General features: G+C 42.2%; 1 protein-coding gene across 8 annotated transcripts in view; it reads left to right on the forward strand.

Moving 5' to 3' along the window:
- ST3GAL3 (ST3 beta-galactoside alpha-2,3-sialyltransferase 3) overlaps positions 1 to 19,133 on the forward strand; it is a 176,149-nt gene that overhangs the window by 12,499 nt on the left and 144,517 nt on the right. The window lies entirely within an intron of this gene.

Here is a 19,133-nt window from a genome sequence, read left to right on the forward strand (position 1 = left end):
CTCTGTTTACGTACAGCGAGTTGCCAGGGATTTATTAACCAATAACAGTAGTGATAGCAGCAGGCTTTGAAGGGCTGAGACACGCACCACAGCCTCTTTCCTAACAACTCTCTCCTGTCCTTTCCAATACCTCGGTACGTTTGGCTCTGAGGAGGAAGGAGATGGTATCTGTGCTACTGTGAAGGAGACGGTGCATGGGAAGGTGCCCTGGCATCTCTGGGCAGTAGGAAGGAGATGGAGCCTTGCTGACAGTGCTTCAGGATTTCCTTTATGTTCCTCCTTGGAGGAAGACTTTTTTACCCAGAGCTGTGAAGGGCAGAACATGGTCACGTTAAAATGAAATCCTGATGTTTGTTACTTAACCTGGTACATGTATAGCTGATTTTGCAAAAATGAGTATGTTGTAAGGAAGGATTGATTCCATTAAAAATGTCCTGGCTATGGAAATATTGGACTCATCCCCCCAAGGCAGCACTTTTTTTGGCCTCTCCGAGTATTGAAATATGCTTGGGACAAGGGCAGCGTGACCATGTTTTCCAGTTCTTTATTGTATTTGCATCTACATTAGCATTGAATTAATTTGAAAATATACTCTACTTCGGGTACTTCTGCCAGAACCCAAGTTAATACAATTTATAACTATAGATTTTGAGCTCTCGGTTTGAATGTGGCTTCTGAAACATCCCCAGGTATTTTCTGTTGATGTCTCCATAACAAAATCAAGTCACTGCTCTGTCATCTGTTGCTCAGTGTTATTTTCAACTCTAATTCTGGAAAGGCAGCCAAAGAGATAAGCTCTGGGAAGAGATTTTCTGAAGGTATTTCAGGACCCTTATCCTTTTTCATTTTTTTTTTTTTTAATATCTGTTTCTATGGGAACTGAGGAGACATAAACAGGCAAAACTGACTCACTTCTGGTTGCAGGTTTTTCGTCTGCCTGCATTTCCATGGAGACCAGTCTCACAGCAAATAAGGCTAAATTAATAAAAAGCAATCAAACTTGTACCTTTCACATATGGTTTCTCTCCTTCAAAATGAAATGGTGTTTTTGTCAATTCTCGTGCTAAGGACTAAAAATGTGTTGAAGAAGCTGATCTTTTTACACGGGTTTGGAACATGCATGCCCTTTCTCATGTGGTGAAAGCCTCACCATACATGTGACGGTATGTGGCAGATTTATAGCAGTTGTAGTTGGAGTTACTGGGGTTGTTACTTGTCCTACAGTAAGGGAGGGGATCTTGCTTTCCCTGACATCTGACTTCTTTCCATTCTGCTCTTTAATGACAACCAGCTAAAAAACATTCAGCAGCAGTGAGCAGCCAGGCCATGGAGGCAAACTCATCCCCTTTGTGGGGGGAAAAATGTGCACTACCTTTGTGTTCAGACTTCTGTATCTGGGAGTTACTGTCCTATTTGTCTTTGCCAGGAGAAAGAAGTGCTCCTATAAAAATAACATTTCAGGGCCAGCTCAACTTGGCACTGCGAGCGTAAATCTCTGATGAAAGTGGCCGGAGCTCAGCTGGCTGGATTTATGGTTAGGTGGATGAGGAAGCACATCATTTTCTACTGTGGGATTATGAGGCACTTGTGTCCCTGTTGGTGGGGATGACAAACAAACGGTGATGTTGATGGTTTGTTTCTGGTGCTCTGCAGCTGTCTGTGGCCATAGCCTCAGGGGTGTGTGTTTGTTCTTTAGGGTGGACTTTGTTGCTGCTGCTTCTCCTCAGGCTGAGAAGCCTGATAGATGTTGACCTCGTGGCATTAGTTGCTTTTGAGAACTGTTTTGGGCAATATTTTGCAGCAGCATGGGCTTCCTGAAAAATAACAAACAGTTGGTTTGTTATTTTTCTTTGCAGGGGAAGAGACTGGAAACAGAGTTATTAGGAGTTCACAGTTATTAGGAACTGCTCGGTCGGTTTCTTTACTCAGCTCTTCTGTACTCCATGTTAATGCTGGACTTATTGTACCAAAACTGATAATGAATGGTTAGAAAGGTCTTGTAATTTGGATCCAGCAACAAATTTAAGGGATCTCTTTGCTGCTTTTCAGGTGCTTTAGAGATATTAGTATCCCAGTGATGCCTTTTTGAAAGAAGGGTTCAAAATAGGTAGTAACTTATCAAGAGAGCAGTGATTATTAGATATAAAGATGAAAAAAAAAAGGTGTTAAAATGACAGTTGCCTAGTAAAATACCCTAATTTTTCTAAGAATTCTCCTGTTGGGCTGAAATGTTTTGCTTGTATTGAGTTTGAAAGCAGAAACTTCAGAGCACCAGCTGTGGTGGGCAGATCTCTCATCTGTGCAGAACACTGAAAAAATAGAATTGGTGCCCAGACATTGTTATCGCTGATCAATTTACTTTGTGCTCCCTGGGAACCTGCCAGAATCAGGAGCGTGGCGAAGCCCAAATTCCTGGAGCTCAGGGAACTCGGTTGTGGCAGTGACCTCCCCAGGGGTGTCAAAAAATGTGGGTGGATGTGTGCTTCATCTTTCTCTGATCCTTTACAACCACGCTGCTCCAGGGACTCTGCTGTCTGTCCCTCTGGGAATTTCTAGTGCTGTGGTAATGTTAACAGCATGGGGCAAAACTCTGCCGGGGCAATGGGAAATGTGCCTGATGGAGCCCTCGAAGGCAGGAGCGAGCATTTCTCTGCAGGAGGGGAGCTCCCAGCACGCTCCTGAGGCTTAGGGAGCTCCAGGGGCAGGTTGCTGGCAGTAAGAGCAGAGCACCCTGAGCACCTCTGGTCTGAGGAGCGGCTGTAACCTGGTGCTTGCACTTGCTCCGTCTCCTTTCCAGCTGTTTCAGCCCCGAGTTCCTGCTTTAGGTATAAGCCAGCAAAGTATGAAAGCGAGGTGCAGGAATAAGTACTTCTCTATCCTCCTACACTAGGATAGTTTTACATCCTAAAGCAGTCAGGCGCTCTGGCTTCTCTTCACGGTGGCAGGCTTGTCACTTTTTGAGTCCCTCGTTCATGTCTTTGTGTCCCCCTGTCCCTGAGCTTCCCTTGCTCAGCTGCTGTGCGGTTCCTCCCCGTTCCCCTGTCTGGGTTTGGTGAGTAGTTCCCTGCCTTGCCTCCTATCACCGTACATCCATCCCCTTGGCACACGGAAGCTGTACCTCTGCCCTGTAGCTGACACAGCAGGGGCTGTTGTGCCTTCAGGTGTTACTGGGCTTGATGGATGCTCCACCCCAGCACTCTGATGTTGATGAATAGATCACTTGTATTGATAGCTAGATTTTGGACTTTCTCCTTGGCCTTAATACAGGTAGGCTGGCCTTGGACACCTTTCTTCCTCGCGTCAGCTCTGCTGGCATTGTTGGGGTGATAACATCTGGCAAAAGGCAAAGGTTGGGCTTTGTCTCGAGCTTGGCAGCTGCGGTCTGGCCATGGCCTTAGTACTGATTGTGACCGTGTCTGTTACACGCACATTTTGGAGAAGAGATTTTTCCTAGATTGTTGTCTTCTGCCAAGCTTTTGTTGCTGTCAGAGCTCATTTTTCTGCTGGAAACAGAATTTACATCCCAGTGCCAGGCAGAGGGAAGGCACCAGCCAAGCCTGGCGATGACTTGCAAGGACAGTACAGCTGGGTTGCAAGGTGCAGCTCGGTGAGTTGCGTGCCTCTGTGCTTCCCAAGGAGTGCAGCTGTGTACCCACACACCAAGCAGAACGTAATTTGTGCTCTGTGTGCATATCCTGAGTAGGTGTTGGAACCTGAGATGGCTGACTTCTACCACAGGAGCACATCACTCTTGGATGCACTGCTGTCTCGGGGAATAATAGCTCGTGAGGCTAGCACCGAAATTCTTGTCTGGTACAGAAACTACAAGGTATTTCATAACTGGTACTTGGTATTGTGAAATAACCATAGGCTTGCACAATCAGAGGTATGTGTCTTTGGGGGTCAGAATTTATCTCTTCTTGCTGTGTTCCAAAAAAAGCCCAACAATGTGTTAAATAGTTATTTGTATTTTTAGGAGCTTATAAACATATATATTTATATGTTGTTTGTCCTAAACTTTTTTCAAATGATCCTAGGATCCGTCCTACTTTAACTCAGTCCCTGTTACAAGGTGTCATTTTTTTCTTAGCTGTTTTCCAGTGGATTTCAGCACTAGGAACATTGATTAAATCTGAGGTTCATCTGAGCTGCTTACTCATCTGAGATGAGTGAGTATGCCCCTTACCTCTTGGAACAAGCAGAGTTAACGCAGCGTAGCTATAGAAAGCTTTAAAGGAAGTAGTAAGGATGTGAGGGCACAGAAATCAATAAATGTTGAGTTTTTCAAAAGGGTAAGTAGCTGAGGGCTTCCCACACACTAAGGCTTGCTCTAAGTAAATGTTGACAAGGTTAATAATTTATATGTACAACGTACAAAAATCTTTTTATCTTTGTCAGAAATGAACCAAACTCCTAACAGCGGTAATGCCACGTAAGTATTGCTGTTCAATTGCGATTGTGTCTAGAGATCCTAATCAAAAAAAATGTACTGAGACACGTTTCTTAGGATGAAGGGTGGTAGCTTAAATAGACTTGACTCAAGAAGGCAGAGGAAGCGGAGGCACAGGAAAGTGAAATTATTCCGTGTCACACAGCAGCTCAAGGGCAGAGCTATGAATAGAATAAAGGTCTCCAGGCTCTCAATCCAGCATCCAGTTGGCCAAAGGAGGCTTCTTCTCCTGTATTAATGCATTCTGCATCTGCTAGATTGAGAGAACAGGAATATGCTGAAGTTGCTTGCTTGGGGCAGAGATGATCTGCTCCTATTTGTACAAACACAGCACTCTTTAAAAGTGTAGTGTCAGTAACAAAGCTGGCGAGGTGATGGCTTGCTTGGGCCGTGCTGGTGGCTTCATGTAGGTGCTGTAATTAGGGGATGATGAGGCTGGTGTTACGAGCTCATACAACTTGCCTAAGATGCTTCTGTGCAAGTGCCTTAACAGTTGTGAATGCTGGTTTGGGGTTTTCAACCTTCAGATTCCCCACATCAAAGGCACAGCACTTCATGCTTTCTAGCTGCATTAATACCGCAACTGCATTTTTCTTTTTGAAGGTAGGTTGGGTTTTTGATGTTTGTGTTGTTTGTGTTTTAAACTTTTCCACAAGAAAAAAAAAATTTTGCTCTCCATACTCAGGCACAGAACTCCATTTTCTTGTATTTAAACTTAAAATAAAATAAAAATGTTCAAGCAGAGACTAAACTTTGAGAATTTGTACTCAAAGGCTGAAAACGTGAGCTTTTGAGAAGTGGGGAATAATGGAACAGTTCAGGCGGTTTTAACCGTAGCAGTCACTAATGCTCTGGGTAAAATTAGAAATCTAATTACTGTGAATTTAGTTGCTGAGACTCTTTTTTGCCTTTTGAGACTTGCCCCACACAATTCTGTCACGTTCTAAATAGAGCATAGGCAGTTCTTCATTATGCTGCTCGGAAATTAGTAATTCTGCATTTTTGTTAGCACTGTTGCTGTAATCTCTGCTTAGAAGTGCCTTACTTGAGCATTGGGAAGGCTTTTATTATTATTAAATATGAGTCATTACAACGTTAATTTCTCTCTATATTGGTCCTTTTGTGTTTGGGTCCAGTACTTCATTAGAAGCAGAAGACCGAGCTAATACAGTGTAAAGACTGCAAAATGAGTTCTAGTTCTTTTTTTTTTTTTAAAAAGTGTTACTTCTGATTGAGTTTTCTAAATTTATTTAATATTTAAGGACTTAATTTGAATATTTCCAAACTTCTGAGAGGTTTGCACATTGGAAAAAAAGGCCATATTTGCATTAGGAAAATATGAAAGGTTCTGCACAACATAATGTTTTATTACTTCTGCTTGCTGCATGTGCTGTTTCTCACTAAGTATTATAATTATGATGTGTTGGGTTGAAGAAATAGTTTGTGCTCCTGTGAATAAAGAGCAGGCCACTATGTAAAGAGACTGCCCTCAGGCTGCTGCATCCTGACCTTTAAATGCTTTAAGTTTCTTGGTATAATTATTAAAACTATTTTTTTTTTTAACAAGAGCTAAAAATAGCTCATAAACTAGGGCTACATATTCTTTATGATGTGCTCTCCTATGCAAGTTGCATTTCCTGCTTCAAAGGATGGATGAAGGACTAAAGAAACCTGCTGTTGTATAGTGCTGGGTAAAAAGAACTTTTGGTGCCAGGTATTTCACTCTCTTCCAGCAACCTTTGCAGTTGTAGCATAAAAACGAACAAAGGTAAGTTGTTTTGTTTGTTTGTTTTTTCCTGTGCACTCAAATATAATTGCATAAGTTTGGGCTACTGTGGCTGATTTTATTTAATACTTAGTGGTGTAGCTAAAAGGTTAAAAAGCTCCTCTCAGGTGTTGTGAATTAATCGCTGTGTTTGACATAATGCTGCTTTAGTATAAACACGCCTCACTCAGCAGTCCTGCGTTTGTTTGTGTCTTTGCAGCAGTGGAATTACCCCGTAAGTAGCTTTCTTTATCCTCAGCCTGGTTCGTGATGTTAGCTAATCTCATAATGGGCTCTTCTTGAGGACCTGCTTAAGGAAAGTTTGGAATATCTGTACGATGGACTACTTCATGTGCTGCAGTTGCTTGGCTGGAAGAGCTGGACAAAAGCTGTCAGAGCATTTAGCCTGCAGTCAGCTTTGCTGCTTGTGCCCTGGAACAGGTGGCTGGGGGGATCGAAGAGCTGTTCGTGCTCATGGGAGGGTCTTTAGGAGTCTTGTGGGATCTGCTGTCAGATCTCTTCCTGAGAACTGCAGATGATGCACCAGGAGCTGCAGTACAGTATCCCTATCACCTCTTCCTGCATGAACTGTTCTTTTCCCCATGATTTATACTCGTCTATTCCCGTTAGCAGTGATTTTTAAAAAGGCACATTGTGTCTCCCACTTCAGTGGAAGTAGCATGTGGTACTGATTGATTTTTTTTTTTTTTTTTTTTCCCTAAAGAATGAAGTTTTTTGCTTTGTCCTCTGACTATTTTATTTTTTTGGTTAGATGCTTTAATCTTTGCAAAGACTAAATGACACGATAGCAGAGGTAACATGAATTGACTTTGGGACGTGCTGCAATGGAAAAGTTTCTGCTGAGCCCATGGTTAAGCAGCTCCCTCTCTGCTGGCAAGCGTTCAGATACGCTGGGAAACTTGTTCGTATAATGGATCCCAACAGGAAACTGATAGAGTGTGAAAATACAGAAGCCTTCCTTTCCCTCCTGCTCTAGCTCTTTGGAAATGTTGGATTGGATCCATACCAGGCAGGCTGAAGTGTTTAAGTCCATACATCAGTTCCAGTCTTGCTGGCAGCCAGGTGAGGAGGCTGCGGCTCGCCGAGGCGTGCGGTTATTGCAGGTACCACTTGAGGGCAGTAGATGTCTGCTGCCTGACCCCTCACCAGGACTGCAGTGCCAAAAGCTCTTGAGTGTTGGGTCAATGTTATTTCATAAAATAAAAATAAAAAAAATCACAGCATTCCACTTTCCTGTGCAGTTACAAAGTGGCACCTGCCATTGTCTGGGTGAGTTTCAGTAAATACTAAGTCAAAAATCCCTTCTCCAGAGTTACTTGCTTTTAGAGTAACTTAATTTGGAAAGAACTTTGCTATTTGTCTAATCCAGTTGCCAGTACCCATTTTCATAATCTGATCAAGCCCCATCTTGTAACAGGTTTTTGTTCTTGCCTCCTGCCACTCCTATTCAGAAGATATTTTTCAGCTTCGTGCTAATACTTGGACTTTTTTTTTCTTTTTTCTTTTTTTTTAAATAAAAAGAAAAAAAAAGAAAAAAGAAAGAAGTTGAAATTATCATGTATTTCCCCAAAGAACCTGGGGAGAGTAGGGGAACGTTACTCAGGGGTGCAAGGTTCTGGGGTACCATGCTTGTGTTATTGCAGAGGGAGGGGAATCCAGACAAATCTGAAGTTCTGAGGGAACCATGCTTAGTTACTTCAGTTATTTTTCAGAACAGTTAGTTTAATTTAAAGGACTTTTGCTAGTTGAGGAGAAATACCTTTTCAAACCTATAAGCTTCTGGCACCGTCTTTCCAAGGCACTGAGCTTCACAAACTGATTGTATATGAAAAAGCACTCTTTAAGTCCAGTTAAAAGCATAAGTGAGTAAAGAAGATGGTGAAATAATTTAATTTTCCTATTAGCTTTTGGTAAAATTGACCTAAATGGATAGCAGAAAGTGTTATTAAAAAAAAAAAGTGATTATGAAGACACAGTGTGGTCAATGTTTAAATCCTGGTAGAAAATACAGTTAAGTCATATGTGGTAACTATGGATGTGAGATCAGCTTGAAGATAAAAGTAGGTTTATTCTAGCAAAGCAGGATTAAATTTGGAATTTGGCTTGGGAAGTAAGTTACAAGTGGGAAATACCCACTTCAGACTAACTCTGAATATTTATTTTCTCTGTTACTTTCTTACATTCTTGTTTTGAAATGCAAAAAAAGCTTAATAATACTCTGGTTATTGACTTGGGTTGATTATGAGAAGTAAATTAAGGGTAATTTGGGGTGGCCAATCAATCAGTGCCTTCTTGATTTGTTTCCACTGAGCCAGGGGCAGTGTATTGCTGGAGCAGGACCTCTGTCTCTATGTTAATTCTGTTGTTTAAAACTAAGTCTTTTAACCTCCTTTCTCCCAGGTTTATATTCATATATTTTTTCTGGGTCTGTTTAGCCACTGTCACTGCAGTTTTAGTGGTAAAAAGAGCTCTTTTACTAAATGGAACTGCAATACACCCTCCTATTAATTTTTTTCTCCTTTGAAAAATTTTGGTGCTTTTCAAGAATAGAGTAAGACTTCGCGAATTATGTGACGATAATGGTTGGAAGGAACGTTGTGAGATCTCTAGTCCAACCTCCTGCTCAACGTGGGGTTGGTTGCTGGTTGGGACCAGGTTACTCAGGTCTTTATCCACTCAGGTTCTGAAAACCTCAAAGGATGGAGACCTCACAGCCTTCCAGTACAACCTTTTCCAATACCTCGCTGTCTCAATTGTGAACAGATGTTTCCGTATATGCAGCCTGAACTTCTCTTGCTTCAACTTACGTGTATTGCCTCTGTGTTCCACCATGGAACACTTTGGGAACCAGGCTCTGTTTTCCTTGTAGCCTTCTTGCAGGTGCTGGAGGGCTGTGATTTGTCTCCCCAAAGCTTTGTTTTTTCCAGGCTAAACAAGCCTCCTTCACTCAGTCTGTCCTCATAGGTCATGTGTTAGCATCCTGGTGTTTTATGATCTGCACAATCCCTTGTTTGTCTGTAGCCCTCCCCAGAGCCCAGGCGTGATGCATTAAGACAGAGGGTTCATTGTTTTTTAGAAGATTTTGTGTTTTGTTTTGTTTTTCCCTATTTTTTTCTGCTTCATGTCTGTTCAATCACTCTATGTACTTTCTTTTATTCATCTTCTGCTTCAAACAGCACTTAATCATGCATTTGTTGTACAGGAGGTGCGTGGTGCCTACGTTGGAGCTTGTTGAAGATATGCCAGATGAATGAATGGACACTTAATATTGAATGGATGATACGAATGTGCAGTTACAATACAGGAAATGGTGTTGCTACCAAAAAGGCTTTTGCTTCTGAAGAGTTTTAATCCAAAAGCAGTCACAGTTCAGGGAGTAGGAACAGTGGGATGAGCTGAAAACCAGACATCAGGCAGCAGGTGCCCTCTCTGGGAACCTGTTCCATGTCCCGCTACCTTCCTGGTGAAAAAGTTCTTCCTAAAGTCCAGTCTGGACCTCCTGAGCTGTGACTTGTGGCCACTGTCACTTCCTTCCCCGGAAGGACTCAGAGGATGGTGTGGGCATTGAGAATGTTCTCCGTATGTCTGCCTGCCGTCCTGCAGGTGTCATGGATGCAGGCAGTGGAGACCCAAAGGCAGTATGAGAAGTGGGGTATTCTGAGATAATCAGGGCTTAATTTTGAAGCTCCTGAGCTCGACAGATGGAAAAAGTCGGGGAGGAAAGGCAGTGGCTGTTTGTGCACCACTAGTAATTTAGCCTCTGAGTACTTGACAAGCAGCTATTTAGGAAGCCCAGAATAACAAAGAACTATTTGGAAGAGAATGGGTATCACAGACTGCTGTGTAATCAGATGTCAAGGACTGGTGTGAGGATGATGGTTGCAGGGGAGGCTGTGCAAGTGATCACTGGCTCCCCCTGGAGAAGACAGTGCTGCTGCTGATAGCTGGATCTGGCTGTGCACTGCTGCACCTGAACTACTTCAGTGCTGCCAGCTGTTAATGAGGGGCACATCTGGGTTATGACAAAAAATGTGGAGATATTTGGAGTGCTGAACCCAAGTTTGGTTTTTACTGAGGAGGCTGCAAATTTGGGTTTGCAACCTGTTTTGGGGGAGATGAGTGACGACAGCGTGTTGCTTCCAAAAGGATTAGCAGCCTTCATGCTTCCCTTGTGTACTTGTGTTTGTTGTTCCTAATCCCTTTGAGCATTTGTATTGATTATTCTGTCATCTTCCAACTTGCTGGACTTCTTTCTTCAAGACCATCTAGTTCTGCAGTTTCCCATACAGTGCAGATGTTATTTTCCAAGCTATTTTTGAGGTAGTTTTTTTTATTTTTTTAGTCAAGGATCCACACTAAGCTCTTTAAATTTCTCCCATGAATTTCTTCATTGGTTTTAAACCCTTGCAGTCTACTTAAAGCATTCCCTCAGCTGTGCAGCAGGACGTGTGTTGTCCATAGTCTGGCATGTTGCCACTTCATCTACCTTTTGAGTCCCTTCATCCAATTGCTCGTAACTGCCTTGTCTTGCAGTGACCACACCAGCAGTAGCGGTTGTCCCTTTTTTTCACAGAAGCTATTTTTTGTCCTTTAAAGGTGAGGTTTCCAAGGCACAGAAGTTAATGATCAGTGACAAACAACATAAACTCAACTCTTAGTGAAAGAAGAGATAACTGAGTATATTCCTCAAGCTTTCTTCTCTTAAAATAACTTTTATCTGTTCCTCCTAGCATGTGCCAGTGTATACCTTATTAAAAAAAAATAGTAATTAAAAAATATATATATTTGTAGTATTTCCGTTGCCCTTGTCTAGTGGGAGCTATTGGAATGAATGTTTCCAGAAGGCTGCATGTTGCACTGATTGCTGGGTGGTTCCCTTCTTACATCCTGTACAGTGTGAAGCCTCATCTCGGGAATGGCTGTTGGGTCTCATAAAATGTTAGAGGAAATGTGGTTATTTGCTATCACATGGCAAATAAATCCCATGCAGTTGCATGTTGGATGCTGTACTCCAGGCCAGGATTATGATCTCGTGCAGGCTCACATAAATCAGAAACTTCATCTCGAAGACAGGAGCAAGTCCATTATTTTTAATTCTTCTCTTCCCTCATGTTTCTGCAGCAAGGCGAGCGATTTTAGATTCTCTTAAAGGGCAGGCTTAAAAGTGCCCTATGTTTCTAGATGGATGAATACTGGGCAATTGTACTAATGAGAATGATATTAAGTTGCTGTGATTGTAACCACCTAGAGACTTGGGCTGAATTAAAAAATACCTTATGGCAGAAACCATATATATATCTCTTATCACTGCCCTGATGTTAAAAATGAGAACAGTGACCTTGAATGGTGAATCTGTAGGTAATGCATTTAATTAAAAAATAGAATTCATTTTTAACTGATAAAACTTCAGTTACTTTAATATTTGTGTTGTGTATTTCCGTGCCAGTAGCTTGCATTTTTGTTTTCTGGGCTCTATCTTTTAGCCCAGCTCCTTCACTGGCATTAAGAAACAGCCAAGAGTGAGAGCTGGAACTGCAAGGTAGTTTCTTTTCCTGTTGTATTACAGTTTGTTTACTTTCTAACATGCTTGAGTAAATATTTAATTTGTAAACTGATTGTCCTATGCTTTTTTAACTGTAGATTAATATACTTTGCTTTTAGTAATGTTTATTTTCTTGATTTTCTTGATTATCTTATCTTAAATATTGCCACTCATTTTGGAAGCTGTGTGTGTTGTGTTTTTTTTTTTTTTTTTTAACAATGGCCACTCAAAATATTTTCCTTTATAGGAAATTGTAGAAAATAGCCTTGGAAAGAACTGCAGGAGGTCTTTCTCCAGGACTTTAGAAACAATATTTTTAGCATAATTTTATGCCAGCATATGTCAGAAGTACTCTATAAAACCTAGTGATGGAAACTTGGACAATCTATCCCAGTGCTTAATTATTCTTCCCTGTAGACAGATTCTTCCTCATGTCTGCCCTAAATCATTTTGATTGCAATCAAGTCAATGGTGAGCTTTTTTGAATACCCTCCTCCCCTTCTCAACATATGTTTATGTGTTTTAGGTTAGTTGGTAGTCTTCTTTTCAGTCTTGTTTTCTTAAATTTTCTAGGCACTGATCGTTCTTACTGCTCTTTTTTAGACCCTGCAATTTGTCCATATGTTTCTTGGAGTGTGGTACTCCAGGCTGCTATAATTTTTTATTTTTTGAGCCTTTGTCTGTATGAATGGAGTAGGAAATGTAGGTTGTGGCTATATTCTTGTTCACGCTTCTCAGTGCAAACACATTGGGGTTTCAGTATTGCAGTGCTGATTCAGATCAGCTTGCTGTTCACTATAACTTGTAACACCACCATAGCCTGCAGGAAGGGTACCATGACCCCTTGCCAAGATTCAGATATTTGTATACTTGCCATATACGTGGATGCCTTGTTGCTGTTGCCCTGGAATGTATAAAGCTGTGGTTCTGGGTCTGCTCCAGTGGAAAGACGAGAAACCATCCTGTATGTATCCTGATGGGAAAGCTAACCTAGTAGCCCGTAGGTGACAGTTACAGTTATCAAACATTCTAAACAGGAGACAAATACGTGTTTTTTTTCAGCCTGAATTAATTCTTAGAGTTTTGATGTATAATTTTAACTGTCTAAGGTAGGATTAAGACATCTGATTGATTGCCTCTGAGGAATGGCAGAGTCCTTTTCAGGTGCCTAGATCTGGTCGATGGTAGCTGCTTCAAAGTGTTGATTTTTTTCATAATATTGATTAATCCCTCACAAGGTAAGGGATTCTGTTCTAATGTTGCTCACTTTGAAAGTTCTTTGTGAATAATGGAAGTTCAAGATTAAAAAGTTCAAGGGGAAAACTTTAAACTAAAAATCTATAAGTTGATTGTAAGCAAAACTCCAAAAGCAAACCACAGATGAAATATCTGGTGATTCTGCACAAATCAAATCTGCCCTCAACAGGGATAGAGTTTCATCTCTGTACAGAAGGATTTTATTGTTTCTCAAGGCAGGTGGTGTGTAGTTTCGATAAATGCACTGAAATGTATTCATCCACAGTTCATTTTGGGACATTGACTGTAACCTCATAAGCTAGTTCAAATGTTCCATGCACTTATATGGCTTTTTCTTCTTGCTGCCTGTTCATACAGGTGTTGCATGGAATGCCTGTGCTTCAAATCAAGCTTTTTTGCCCTCTAATGCTCGTACAGTTGGTGCTTTTTCTACTTCCCCTTGCTTTCCACATGACCTGAGAAGGGCTGTATGTGCTTCCAGTTTCTGAATTTCTGTGCTGCTAAAGATAATCAGCTCAGCCCTGAGGGCTGTCTCTCCTGAAGTCCATAGCTTGTGTTGAATCCCCACTCAATACATTCTTCAGTGAATGGGTTTGGAAACTTCAGCCCAAGCTGAAGCTCAGGGACTGTCTGCCTGTCTCCCCATTTCTCCTCTTGGCTGTGCTGAATCTGCAATGTAATGCTGCATTCCTCTTCCAGCACAGGGCTAGGAGGTGGTCATAAGATATCAGGAGTAGAGAAGTCTGCCTGTGTTGTTACCCTTAGGGCCATTTGCAGGTGGGATGTAGCCATCAACTGGCTTTTTGAAGAATCCGTGGATTTCTCTGTGATGTGTGGCTGTTGGATGATGACTAATTTTAAAAGCTAAAACCCCCTTTGAAAGCTACTTTTGGCTTTACAGAAATGATCCAGATGTTGCTGTGGTGTTGACTCTCTCTGATCTTCTTTAGAAGATAGTTTTTTATGTGTATATATAAAACTTTTTTCTGCGTCATAACCAACCCCAAACCTGACTCTAGTGTGAAGAAACCAACAACCTTGAAAGATCTCGACAGGAAACTAGATAGTTGATAAAGCTATGTGGATGTTCTTGGTAGCTGTTCCTGCACTGGGTGTCCATGATGGTCAGGGCTGAGCTTCATCTTGTGCTATTCTGCTCTGTAACAGTAGAGGGTACTGTTGTTGTAAGATACAAAATGAGTTTTTTTCAAATGTTGATGTGTGAGCATGGAGCTTGGGTATTTATGCTTCTGGTATATTGGTCATTGGAACACTTGGCATATTGTCAGTTATCTTTGGGTCACCTCCTCATATTCATCCCATCTATTAATGCATTTAATAAGTAGTTTTGTGAAAATCTATTAATTCTTTTAGGTCAGCATGAATGTTTTCTCGTTATTTTTGCTGTCACAAGAAGTGTTTCAAAGATCCATTTTTCTTATACAGCTCTCTTTTCCTTAAGTACAATGGAAAGACTGTTTGTTCTTTGCTCTAGATTGAGGCACTCATTATGCTGGACAGGCTTGCGGAGAGCTGTTCTTCTGGAGATGAAATTTTAAAATGAACAGTGATTTGGGGAAAAAGCTGCAATTATTCCATCTCTTGTTGAATAACCTTAACAGTCGTTCTTCTGTTTTATTTACCACATTCTTACATGGTCTCTGGCCTCTGTTCACCATGGGGTTGTTTTATTTGAATGTCGACAGGTGTGCAGTTATTTAAGACCCGCTTTTAAGGAATGTTACTGCTTTGCCAAGGATTATTTGAGTTCTGTGGAAAGGACCTGAGCTTTCCAAAACTAAGTTTCTGGGGTTTTAGTTACATGGTCTGTTGATTTTGGTGGCTAACCTGCTGTAAGTAACTGTGTACTTGCCTTTTTCTGGGATATTCTTGGTGTTTTTTGACTTGTACTTTTTCAGTGATCCAATTTACAACCTCTACCCTTGGCACAGATGTGGCGGTGGAGAGCTGCTGTGGTGTGCTGGGCCACACGGTATGAAAATTGCTTTTTTATTGCTTTGTTGACAAAGTACTGTGTAAGTACACCTTGAGGTCAGCGTTAATTTTGGGTTGGAACTGGTAATACTGGTGAGAGTGAAATGTCTTCAGGTTGGTCACTGCCCTATTCCAGCTGTACTGTAACGTATTTACACTGTTGGAAATCCAAGTATAGGTGTATTTGTTATGCTGTCAAGAAATGCTGCTTTGTATGTCAAATTTTCTACAGTTCTGAAATTCCAAATTCCATGGAGGAGCTTGTTGCTGTAGGACGTGTCCCTGACATTGAACATATTGAACAAGTGCAGAGGAACTGCCCAGCTCCCGTGAAGTAACTCTGGCTGTTTGCGGCCTGCATGCTGCTAAGCTGGCTGTTCCTATGGAGAGCCCAGGGTAAAGAAGGGTTTATTATGGGTAATAGTTGTGACCTCAACAGGATCATTCTTGGATTTTCACTCCTGGGCTCAAATAGTAGCTGTAACAATGCACTTCATTATGTTGGAAGGGAAATTCCTTGTAGGTGAACCCTAACCTTACAGTTACTGGATTTGTTGTAGGCCTCAGCTCTCGCTTTGAGGCTGATAAGGGATTTTTGCCTGGTATCATACCACTGGCAGACTGGAAGGTCTGTCTTTCTTGCAGTTAGCTGGACTCCTGCATTTCATTCATAACGTGGCTGGAAGTACTTGCACTTAAACCACGAGATAATGCTGATTTAGAACAAGGGTGTTTCACTGAATCATAAAATAGTTGAGGCTGGAAGTCACCTCTGGAAGTCATCTTCATCCTCAGAGTGAAATTACTTTTTTAATTACATTTCAATAGAATTTCCTGGTTTGAATTTGTTCCCATTGCTGCCTGTCCTTTCACTGGGCACCTCTGAGGAGAGCCTGTCTCTGCCGCCTTTACTCCCTCCCATCGGGTATTTATACACATTACTAAGATTCTCCTGATCCTCCTCTGCTCAAGGCCAAACAGCCCCAGTGCTCTCAGCCTGTCCCATGGCAGATGCTCCAATCCCTTAATCACCTTAATGCGCTGGACTCGCTCCATGTGTCCCCGTGCCCCTTGTAACAGGGGATCCCCAGCAGGATCCCCCCTCCTGCCTTCCCACAAGGGCGTGATGCTGCCTCGCCTTCCTTCCCCTACTTGTCCACCAAGTCCTTCTCTGCAAAGCTGGTTTCCAGTGGGTTGGCACTTGGCCTGTGTGGGTGCACACAGTTATTTCTTCTTCCCAGGAGTGGGACTTCACTTTTCCCTTTGCTGAATTTCATGAGACTTCTGTCTGCCCATTTTTCCAGCATTTTTTTTTTTTTTTTTTTTTTGCCAGCAGGCCTGCTGCCCAATTCAGCAGCAGGCCCATATTTTCTCTCGTCTTTCTTTTACTCCTGATTTACCTATAGAAAGCCCTTCTTGCCCTTTTTGTCCCTCACCAGATTAAACTCTAGGCAGGCTTTGGCTTTCCAAAGCCTGTCCCAGCACGCTAGCACAGTGTCTGTTTCCTTCCCAGCTCACCTGGCCCTGCCCCTACCTCCTGTATGCTTTTTACATTTGAATTTTGACAGGTGCTCCTTGTTTGTCCATGCAGGACTCCTCCTGCCTTTGCTCAATTCCCTGCATGCTGTTCTGGACCATTCTTGAGTTTGAAGGAGGTGCTCCTTCAAAATCAGCCAGCTCTCCTGTTCTCTCCAAGCCCTTATCCTATGGTGTTCTTTGAAGCATGTCCTTGAGCAGGCTGAATTCTGCTTTTCTGGAGCTCCAGGTTACGATCCTGCTACATGACTTGTTTTCTTTGCAATGCTTGTGACATAGCATTTGGTTCTGTGACTTCCCTGGCTTGGGCATCAGTAGCATTAATGCCCCAGGCTGCATTTGTGGTGAGCTGACTAGGTTGCATGCTTTAATCTGAATGGAAGATTTTTTTGTATCTGAAATGCATACCTTGTGTGAACTAGGCAGTACAGCTCTGAGTAAGCGCTAAATGTTTTTTCAAAAGAATATTTTCTTTTGGTGTGTTCTTAAGTTATATTTACTGATAGATCTGTTTTAAATGTCTTTTGGTCTTACGTACCCATGCTGGTAGTGATGCCATTAGTCTCTCTGATTCTTATTGCTGCATGCAGTTCCCCTAGAAAAACTTCCATCTAGTTAGATGTCATTTAAATGTCTTCCTTGCTAAACCCATTGCCATCCCCTTATGAATGCCTGGAAATGCAGCTTAAATTTGCACTGTCTAGCCATGCCCTGACTTGTGCAAGATCATGGTGTAACCCAAAGCATTTATTCATGGTCAAGCTATCCTGTATGTATCCAGAAAATAAAAACTGGCCTGGAGGAGTTGACTGCACAACTAGCCTAGGAATTATATAGGCTGTTGTGTTCCTACAGTTACAAAATCTGTTCTCTATCCACATGTTCGTTAATAAGTTTCACGTAGCATGGGTATGTCCAAGGCATAATGGGATTCTGGCAAGGGATCCAGCTGCCTTTTCAGAAGGGGCTTTCTCAGTGGAGTTTATCTAGTACCTTTCTTCATATTCTGCATCTTCTTCCCATGCCCTGTTACTGTAAACAGTGGCACTATTGGGTGGTATTTAAGGGGGGTGCACATACCGCTCTTAAATGCCGTAGTTCAGACAACTGCAGAATAACATCCTAGTTAGTGTTCGTGGTCAGCACAGCTGGTAAAGTGCTGGCAAAAAGACTTACAAAGTGATTTGAGAAGGCTCTGCTTGCTATAAGTCACTACCACCAAATTAGCTTAATTAAAACCAGCTGTGGGAAAGTGGTCTGCTGTAACTGATAAATCTCATTTCCTTCTTTCACATGTCTGTGGGCCTGGAGCTGGTGATAACTGCCTGCTTGGATGCAGTGAGGATCTTAAGGTGGTTGTAGTTCCCTTCCATATGTGCAATTTTGAAGTTGGCCCTAAATCCAGCTTTTGGCTCACATTTCTCCATATGGAGACCTTGGCCTCAAAATGCTAGGGCTTGTGTATCACACTGAATAACATCTATTATGGCTAGCATTGCCGTTACTTGATTTGGTTTGGGATATCTCATGGGCATGTTTGTTTTAGTATGGTTGAGAAAGAATGTCAAAGTTATTCAGGCTGAGAAGGATGCTCTTTTATTAAAGTTTTAAAACCTTGCAAAACCAAACAAACGCTCTCCCCCACACACCCCAACCCCAGGCTTTACAAACCACCAGCTTAAGCTGTGAAGAAACATACGGTTTGTTTTCTCTGAGTGATCAGACCCTCGTGTTTTGTGACCTGGTGCCCCAGGCTTCTGCAGTAGTCCTTGTTCATAGGATGCCCTGCTCACTGCTCTCTCTCCTTTTCCTGTTGGCTGTTCTTTTGTGCAGGCAATTTCAATCAAACTGATGGCCCAAAAGTTGCCAATACAGCTGGCATATCACAAACCAAGAGGCTGTTTTTCTGTTTCTGATTTGATCCCAGACCTGCCAGTGTCGAGCTGTTATTTTGCCAGTCAAGTATAGTTGTGGCAGAGGAGGCAGCTGTTGAGGATAAGGTTAATAAAATGACTGTTGCCATTTATGAGGAGTTCTGCTCGTGGAGTAATCCAAGAATGGTGAAACTCTAAAATTTGTGAATCCCAGAGAGTCTATGAAATCCTGGCTGGGAGCACACTTCAGCAGGTGGCTGGAAATGCTAATGGGGAATGGGGTCTGTTGTGGAATGCTGTGGAGGTCTTGTCTTCCTGAGATCCCAATGGGTTTTCTTTGAGGAAATTGGGTTCCTGTAAGAATGGGTGCTGGCAGCTCTCAGTTTCTGAATTGCGGCTTTTGGTGAAGAGGAGTTGGCAGTTTCACATTAACTTTGTCAAAGCCACTCAGTGTTGCAGTGATGCTGGTACTGCTGGATGCTTGGTTACTGTTCTTAAGCAAGCTGCTCCTTTGTATTGATGGGTAGATTAAAGTCATCTATTGATCCAGGGCGTGGGTTTTTGTTGCTGCTTTTCATGTTTGTTTGCTCTTCCAGGGGTGCCAAAAATCCTCTGAACGTCTAGGTGGCTGCTCTAAAGAGCAAAGTTAGCATGGGTGTTTGAGGTGTGACTCAGCACTGAATTGTGGCACAT

Source organism: Anas platyrhynchos, chromosome 8 (assembly GCF_047663525.1).
Source record: "Anas platyrhynchos isolate ZD024472 breed Pekin duck chromosome 8, IASCAAS_PekinDuck_T2T, whole genome shotgun sequence".
Classification (NCBI taxonomy): domain Eukaryota; kingdom Metazoa; phylum Chordata; class Aves; order Anseriformes; family Anatidae; genus Anas; species Anas platyrhynchos.